The sequence below is a fragment of the Chlorocebus sabaeus genome, chromosome 9 (genome assembly GCF_047675955.1).
Source record: "Chlorocebus sabaeus isolate Y175 chromosome 9, mChlSab1.0.hap1, whole genome shotgun sequence".
Lineage (NCBI taxonomy): Eukaryota > Metazoa > Chordata > Mammalia > Primates > Cercopithecidae > Chlorocebus > Chlorocebus sabaeus.
In genome coordinates, this window is record NC_132912.1 from 3,912,442 (window position 1) to 3,922,245 (window position 9,804).

Below are 9,804 nucleotides of genomic sequence, written 5' to 3' on the forward strand. Positions count from 1 at the left end.
TTCTTCCTAGCTGGAGAGGAAAGAAAGAGTCCATCTGAGAAAACAGCCCTCCCTGAGTTCTGGCCTCGTTGGGGCACCACTTGTAATGTAGATTACCTCAGACTCCTCAAACACGAAGTACTGCTGCACGTAATGATAACATACTTGTGCAAATTAATTTTTAAAAGCCCTTTTCCCATAAATCTAAAACTTACAGATATATAAGAACTAACATTTCCTTCCATTTCATAGAAGTCGTAAGAACTGGACCTCTTCATTTGCAGAAGGGGCCCTGTGTTGATACATCTTGCCCAGAGACGTTTTGTGTGCTGACCTGTCATCTGGGCTCCTGAGTTAGTTTGCCCCTCCTTGCAGTTACGCTGAGCACTACGGAAAGCCAGTTGATTCATTGTTGTAGATGACAATGATAGTCTCATAAGCACTCAGGATCCCATGTGCTGGGTTGGTTTTCATTCTGTGGCTCTTCACCCTTATTCTTGGATTGGTGCTGTGTATTAGTCCATTTTCACACGGCTATAAAGAACTACCTGAGACTGGGTCATTTATAAAGAGAAGTTTAATTGTTCTGCCACACATTTAAAGCATCAGATTGCGTGAGAACTCGCTCACTATCAGAACAGCATGGGGAAAAACCATGATTCTGTCACCTCCCTCCAGATACATAGGGATTACAGCTTGACTTGAGATTTGGGGCGGAAACGGAACCAAACCGTATCATGCTGCCATCAGAATAGTGCCCCCCAAACACATCTATCTCCTGTTGCTACCTTTTATAATTCCTAGGCTTCAACTGTGCTGGCAATCATGATGTCTCTAGATGGCTAAAGAGAACAAGCTCTGCCTAAGAGGAGTCCGTCATTCTGCACAACGGAAGCTTCTTTTTGGTCATTGTTTCTGGTCTCTCTTTCAGGGATCTGCTGTCACTGAGCACTACAGGCCTGCTCTACACAACCCATCCACCTGTGTTTATAGCCTCCCCAGCCCTCGAAGCCCATGTACGAGAGAAAAGGAGGAGGATATCAGAGTGATAAAATGAGTTTATGTTGCTTTTAAATGTAGCCACCGTATCTTCTCACAAGTCCTTACATAGTCCGTCTTTCTGAACTGGCTTTAACTCTTCCTGGCGTGTTTCTTGGTAGAGGGCAAACATCCGGGATGGTGGTCACAGATTGTCACAGATAATTGACAGCAGGAAGCATAGACTCAGTTGTGACCATGGTTTGGTTCTGTGACCCAGCTTTCTTTCTGTGTGTGTGTTTTGGAGCAGATTGAAATTCACTTGCTTTCCGAAAAATATCTGAGGTCCAGACAGTTCAAATTAGTACGCTTACGTTGTTAAAGGCTCTAAAAAAGGTTGTACTCTCTTCAGTTAAATAGGAGAAAAACATACTTGCATATCAATTCCTGAACCACAGAAACTGCCAGATAATAAATATTTGTTGTTTTAAGTCATTAAGTTAATTGAGGGATAATTTGTTATACAGTCGTAGCTATGCCAGATGAAAAGGGCTGATGCCATCACAATACGGAACCATAGATGGAAATCCTAGGAATTTGCTATCTCATTGATTTGATGGTGAATTTTTGCACATGAGTTGATCTTATATTAACATTAGCATTTCGTGGAAAACTGAGAGTGTCACCCTCATGACACTGCTCTTCCACCTCGTCTCTCTATGCAGTCTTATCTTGTCACTTTATATGTGTACATTTCCAGCAGGAGAAGCGTATTTTTGGTCTAGGTAATTTCCCCAGACACTGTTTCCTGTGTAGCTGAAGAGAAAAAGACTATTCATTAATATCTTGTTAGCCATACACCCAGGCAAGACACAAAATTGTATTGTTTTTGCTTGAAAGAATTTGGAGGAAGACAGAGCCACCTCCTTTAGATCCAGATCGGCCCATGCTCCTGGTCAGTAAGAAATGGACGTGTCCTGTACATTCCTGACTTGCTTTTCTCATTGCTTGCAGCCCCCCATTGGTGATTTCCATCCAGCTCGCGATTCTGTGCTGTTCAGGTCACGTTAACAGACAGCAACCGACTTGCCAGACAGGTCCCACAGTAGCAACACGTGACTGCGATCACATAGGGGACCTTGCCAAGCCCTCTCAGCCCCAGACTTAATGTCACAACTCTGATTCTGTGGGATAGTGAGGCAGTGCTGACGGGGGTTGACAAGTAGCACAAGGGCATTTCAGGGCCCAATTAAAAAAAAAAACTAGGTCGTGATATTTATTTGGTATAGAAAAATTAGAAAACATAACTGAACAAAGAGAAGAGCCTACAAATTAACCTCTAATCACAACCTAAACATAACTGGTCGCTGAGAAAAGGGCCTGGCCGAGGGGATGAGAGCCAGAACTAACTCCTGCGAAGCCGAGCCTCCCGGGTGGTGGGGGGCGGGGGCGGGGGAGACAAACCTTATGCTTTTCCCTAATGGACAACGTGATCTGCAGAACCCATGGATGCAGTGACTGCTGTGAGTGCTCAGAGCACGTGGCCTTGCAGGTGTCCATTCTCTATTTCAGGTTGTGGATTTTCAGGCTTGGGTTGCTCACATGGCCTTTTTATAATGCACATATTCCAAAATTTGATAAAATCTGAAATTCAAAACCCTTTGGTCCACAGCATTTCAGATAAGCAATATTCAGCCTGTATAAGCCTATCAGTTTCTTCCTAGCTGGAGAGCAAAGAAAAAGTCAAGCACACTGATGTATCAGTAAATACGTACGGAGGATTTTTGAGTGAGTATCAGTCATGGAAAGTCAGGGAGACCAAGAAAGGACGTGAACAATTCTGAAGCAACTTCAAAATGCAGGCGACTGATTTTGTTTTTTAGACAATAAATATATAAGTATTTACAATGTGCAAAGTATCTTGATAAATGCTATTAATACAAATGAAGGTACATTGACTCCTAAGGGAAATTGCAGGTTAAGGTAACAGCATAACCTTAGATCCCAAAGGACACTGGTTTCTGGGTTCTGCTTTTTAACACTCTGGTTCTCTTATGTGGTCACATGGCCATTGTGTAGGTCACTGTCAGGAGAGTTTCCAACAGAGGCTTCTAGATCAGTGGTTTTGTGTCCATTTTATTCACTCATGCCTCATACCTTCATTATAGACACTGAAGGTTGGAGAGAAATGAGGTTGGATCACTGCTGTTGAAATTAAAATATCTTCCTCTCTAATCTGTTATTATTTCAGATTTATATGTGAGGGAAACCAACATGTAGAGAAGTTAGGAAATCTTCCCCAAATCACACAGCTGGTAAATTCCAAAATCAGAATTCAAGCTTCAGGGAGTTGAATCCCAAGGCCAGGGGCCTTATTTCCACAGCTCATCATCTCTATCTCTGATGTTTTCCTCCCTTCCAGCCCCTGCTGGGACACCTGGGGCACTCATGGAGCATCTAGCTGTCTATTTACACAGTCACATCTTTAACTTACCTAGGTGGAATAGTGTCTACTATATTGTTTGGCAACCTGCTTTAATTCTTCTAAGAATGTAGCCTGTGTATTATCTTTATCAATGAATTAATATCTATTTCTTTAATTGTAAGTTCTACATAATTGTATGAAAACATTGTATGAATGCATGCTTGGCTTATAGTGACTATCCCCGTTGCTGATGGGGAAGACTGGGATTATAAATGCTGGAAGACAGGACATATATATTTTTAAGGCTTTCTATATATTTTCTCAAATTCACTTAAAAGGTGACATCAGTTTGCATTCACATCAACTGCATTTTGGAGTGAACACAGGGCGTTGATACAAATCTGCCAGCATTTGAGGAGTAAGTGTTTGTTCTGAGGCTTAAGCCGTTACAAGAACGCACACCACAATGATCAAGCCACACAAAGTCCTCTGGTGACTCATGAGGTTGGAGAGAAATCGCTGCTGTTGAAATTAAAATATGTTCCTCTCTAATCTGTTATTATTTCCGATTTATATGTGAGGGAAACCAACACTTAGAGAAGTTAGGAAATCTTCCCCAAGTCACGTAGCTGGTAAAGTCCAAAATCAGAATTCAAGCTCCAGGGAGTTGACTCCCAAGGCCAGAGGCCTAGTTTCCACAGCCCGTCGTCTCTGTCTCTGATGGTTTCCTCCCCTCCCCTCCAGCACCACCAGGACATATGGGGTGCATCTTGAGGGGGAGCCTTGGTCACCTTCTTTTTCTTCAATAACATAAGCTCCGACCACTTTGTCCCGTTGGCCAGATTCACTTAAGCACTTAAAACACAATGACTAGATTCATTTTTAATGCACAGAACATTAGAGGCTCCTGCATGCAAACAGTCTTGGATGATCCAGAAGTAGCTCAATCCATAGGATATACATATTCTTTTTATTCTTTTTTTTTTTTTTTTTTTTTTTGAGATGGAGTCTTGCTCTGTTGCCCTGGCTGGAGTGCAGCAGAGCTATCTCGGCTCACTGCAACCCCCGCCTCCTGGGTTCAAGCGGTTCTCCTGCCTCAGTCTCCCAAGTAGCTGGGATTATAGGCATCTGCCACTATGCCAGGATAGTTTTTGTATTTTTAGTACAGACAGGGTTTCACCCTGTTGGACAGGCTGGTCTCAAACTTCTGACCTCAAGTGATCCACCCGCCTCAGCCTCCCAGAGTGCTGAGAGTGAGCCCCTGCACCCAGCCCGTAGGATATTTTTTGATGTGGTTTTTGGTGTAGAATATTTTAGCATACTAGGATGTGCTCTGAGAAGTCCCTTATACATCTTTTCTATTGCTGCAATATAGTCACACGTGCAACCGGTGAATAGAAGTGTTTCTTTTGCTTTATTTTTTTGGCTATGCAAATACACAGAGCAAAAACAAAACAAAACAAACAAACAAACAAAAGCTATTTGAAAAGATTCTACTACTCTGTTTTTTTGGTTTCTTTTTTTTTTTTTTTCTTTTTTTGTTAGAGATGGAGTCCATTTCTGTCGCCCACGCTGGAGTGCAGTGGCACGATCTCGACTCCCTGAAACCAGCTACTCTGTGTTTTGAGTTCTTGCTGCTTCACATCAGCACAGTGCGAGATGCATGGTGAAAGGCACAGCTGTGTAAGTGACATGGCATCTGCTCCTACACAGTCAGACAGTTTAAAGGACTCAGTGTTATTCCACCTTCATCAGGATGCAGCCCAAAACTAACAGAGGGACAAGAAGGAAAACCCAACCCCTCAACAGATCACCTTGACAGGTGATCTCTAAGGTGATCCAGAAGTAGTTCAATTCATAAGATATATATTTTTTTATTCTATTTTTTTTTTAGGGCATCATCATCCAAGGTGATGCTCTAAGACATGTGGATGTGGAATTAAAGCCGGGGTTATAGCAACACGTTCTAGGAATAGCACTGAATCTGTTACCTTTAATTTTTTTCTTCCACATTTCCACATTTCCTTTAAAAGGAATCCCAAGAAGTTGGATAGTATCTGTACCCGTCTCCCACTGGCATCTGGAAAAAACCTAAGTTAAGGAAAGATGTTTGCTGCACTCCTGTGGTTTTTTATGTTTATGATGCTAACCCATACTAGTCACTATTGCTTTGAGGTATGGCCTGAGTGTCTACGTCCCCTCCAAAATTCTTATGTTGAAATCCTAACCTCCAAGGTGATAGTATTAGGAGGTGGGGCCTTTCGAAGGTGATGAGGACTTGAGGGTGGAGTGCTTGTGAATGGAATAAGTGCCCTTCTGAAACATGAGGACACAGTAAGAAGGAACCATCTATGAACCAGAAATTCGACCCTCACCACACAGAACCTGCCAGTGTCTTCATCTTGGACTCCTCAGCCTCTGGAACTGAGATAAATACATTTCTGCTGCCTATCAGCTACCTGGTTTATGATATTTTGTTATAGCAGACCAAACAAAGACACCATATGACAAGTTATCCCTTAATTTTAGTAACTTAAAGCAACAATTCTATTTTTTCTTATGATTTTGTGGGTCAGAACCATGGGAAAGACTCAAGTGCATAGTTCTTAGCTGGGGTCTCTCAGGGCTGTTGTCATCTGAAGGCTGGACAGTGGCTCAGACACAGGCTAAGCATCTGATGCAGCCTGTGCAGCCTGTTGGCCAGAGCTCGGCTGGGACTGTTGACTGGAGCACCTACAGCAGCCTCCCAGAAAGGTGGTCTCAAGGTCATTGGACTTTGCTTTTGCCAGAGCAAACATCTCAAGCATATCATGTGCGGGATAAGGCCTGCAAAGCTTTTTCTGACCTCATATTGGAAGTCCTACAGTGTCACATCCAACATAATCTGTTGTTTGAAGCAGTCACACATCCAGCCAGGGTCAAAGCAAAAAAAATCATAGACCCCTATATGCCAGTGGGAGAATTATCAAATAATTTTGTACTTTTTAAGCAGTTATGAAGAAAATTATGTTGTGCACTTTCCAAAGTAAACTACATGATTTTTAAGTGACCAACTTGACATTAGTGTGTGGAGATGTGTTCGCATGTCAGCCTACCCATCGAAATTCTGCTCACAGAATAATGAGACATTGATATCACTTCATTGATCACAAAGGACTCGAAAACTATGTTATCTCTACAATTCTCACTCCAACTGAGGGTTGTACAGACTATTCTGTTTCCAATGAACAGACACTGAAGCTCAAAAAGTGCAATGACCTGCCCAGTGCTCCATGATGCCTGGTCTCTCTTGTCAGTGAACCAACTCCCACTTCTACTCAGCTGAATTCCTTGCACACTTTTGACCTAAGCTTTTGTCAAACGCTTGCTGTACAGAAACTGTCTATAAGCACTGCATACCGGAACTGAAATAACCAGTGCCTGTTGTTATGAGCCATGGAAATTGTCCACTGGGCGCTGTTGGACTGGTAGGTGCTGCTGCTTGATATGGCACACGTGTCAGGTTGGGGGGTCAGTGTTTGCTAATTACAATTCAGTTTTATGTAGGAGGCGTTTGACGGTGAACATAAATTACTTGTCTCATGGATTCGCTTTAGAGAACATTTCCGTGACAGCCCTAGAGTCACTTTTCTACTGGGAGGTGAACATTGAAGTAGAATGTACTAGCCTCACTCTTTACGCATACATCCACACGTATGTTATTCCTGAAGCCTCAGGTACCTGTCCAGTTTTTGACTTGAGTTTCTGGGGTTTTTTTTTTTTTAAACTTTTTTTTTAAATAGAAAATATTATATTTTATTGTGGTAACATACTCCTGACACAAAATGTACGATCTTATCGTTTTTAAGTGTACAGTTCAGGGGTATTTAATACATTCACAGTGTTGTGTAACCACCACCACCCTCCATCTGCTGAACTCTTTCCACCTTGAAAAATTGAAATTCCATACCATTAAACAGTAATGCCCGTTTCCTCTCCCCTGGCAACCACCATCCTGCTTTCTGTCTCTATGATTTGACTATTCTAGGTACCTCATATAAGCAGAATCATATAGCGTTTGTCTTTTTGTGATGGGTTTATTTTACTTACTGGAATGTCCCCAAGGTTCACCCATGTTATAGCATATGTCAGAATTTCCTTTCTTTTCTTCATGGCTAAATAATATTCCACTGTGTATATGTACCACATGTTGTTTATCCATTCATCTCTTGAAGGGCATTTGGCTTGCTTCTACCTCTCTGCTCTTGTGAATAATTCTGCTGTAGATTTATGTGCACCAATATATCTTCAAGACCCTACTTTCGATTTTTTTGGATATATACCCAGAAGTGGAATTGCTGCATCATATGATAAATCTATTTTTAATTTTTTGAGGAACCTCCATGCTGTTTTCTACAGTGGCTCCACTGTGTTACATTTCCACCAACAGTGCACAGAGGTCCAGTTTCACCCCATCCTCTCTATAGACTTGAGTTTTAAGGAAAGATTGAAACATAAGGCAGCTGTTCGCCTGTTCCTTGTCTTTCCTGACATCATCTTTGTTGTTGTTAGTTTTTTGTTTTGTTTTGTTTTTTGAGATGGAGTCTCGCTCTGTCACCCAGGCTGGAGTGCAGTGGCACGATCTCTGGTCACTGCAACCTCTGACTCCCGGGTTCAAGTGATTCTTCTATGTATTTATGGGTTACATGAGAAAATTTGATACAGGCATGTGATGAGGACTAATCACATCAGGGGAAATGGGGTGGGTGGACTTTTGACACATAGAAAGTGTTCATTCAGGATGGCCGCGGTGGCTCACGCCTGTAATCCTGGCACTTTGGGAGGCCAAGGCAGGTGGATTGCCTAAGCTCAGGAGTTCGCGACCTATCTGGCCAACATAGTGAAACCCCATCTCTACTAAAACACAAAAAATTAGCTGGACGTGGCAGCATGTACCTGTAATCCCAGCTACTTGAGAGGCTGAGGCAGGAGAAATGCTTGAACCTGGGATGTAGAGGTTGCAGTGAGCTGAAATCACACCACTGCACTCCAGATTGGGCGACAGAGCAAGACTCTGTCTCAAAAAAAAAAGTGTTCATTCATTTCTTCTTTTCTTTTTTTTTTTTTTTTGTATTAAGCACAGTCCCACTCCCACTCTAAGGTTTCTGATCATTAGATCCTCAAGCTATCCGGCCGCTGTGACATCGTTTCTCACTCTCAAGACCTCCATTCTCCCACAGGACAAGGAGGAGAACGTGTGATTCCGCCGTAATCCATGAGGACCTTGATGCTGAAAAATACACTCAGGGATTCTATTGTTTGCCATCCCCATGTGCCTGTGGTCACAAAGTTTCTAGACATTAAAAGTCACAGCTCCCCACGGAAATTTGGGGACATCTGTAAACATACAGCAAAATAACAGATTCCAGCCAGGGGCAGTGGCTCACGCCTGTAATCCCAGCACTTTGGAAGACCGAGGCTGGCAGGTCACCTGAGGTCAGGAGTTAGAGACCAGCCTGGCCAACATGGTAAAACCCCATCTCTACTAAAAGTACAAAAATTAGCCAAGCATGGTAGCATGTTCCTGGAATCCCAGCTACTCAGGAGGCTGAGGCAGGAGAATCGCTTGAGTCTGGAGGGTGGAGGTTGCAGTGAGCCAAGATCGCACCACTGCACTCCAACCTGGGTGACAGAGGGAGACTCCGTCTCAAAAATTAAAAAATAAAAACAACAGACTGTACTGACATCTTTGTTGTTGTTAGTTTTTTGTTTTGTTTTGTTTTTTGAGATGGAGTCTCGCTCTGTCACCCAGGCTGGAGTGCAGTGGCACGATCTCTGGTCACTGCAACCTCTGACTCCCGGGTTCAAGCGATTCTTCTATGTATTTATGGGTTACATGAGAAAATTTGATACAGGCATGTGATGAAGAAATGAAGACTATGAAATGAAGATGAAGAATGAAATCTGCAAGAGAATGAAGATTAATGGAAATTACAACGGTTAGGAAAATAGCCATCCACCATGCATTCGGATCACACTTTCATGCTCTCAGGGGTATACACCATCTCATTCCAAATAGCCCCACCTAAGAATGTTCTAGAATACCTCACATCCTTAGCTTATGTCATGGCTTCATAACATCTTCACAGGGAGTGCCTATGCTCCTTTTGGAGTCAAGTGGGATTTCCAGCACATTTATCTCCACAATAAATATAGTCTAGAGCTCATTATGACTCTTTAGCAATATTGACTGCATATTTTGAAGCTACATCTGTGGAGTGTCACAGGGCCTGGCTGGGCTGGTTGTCTCTGGCAGGCCTACCGTATGAAGGCCTGATGGAAAGTTCAAAGAAAGATTTCAATCAGACTTAAGGCAAACACTTAAATTCACTCCATACTGGTGAACACGCTGCCCTCACGCTCATTGGAAGGCTGCCTGGATC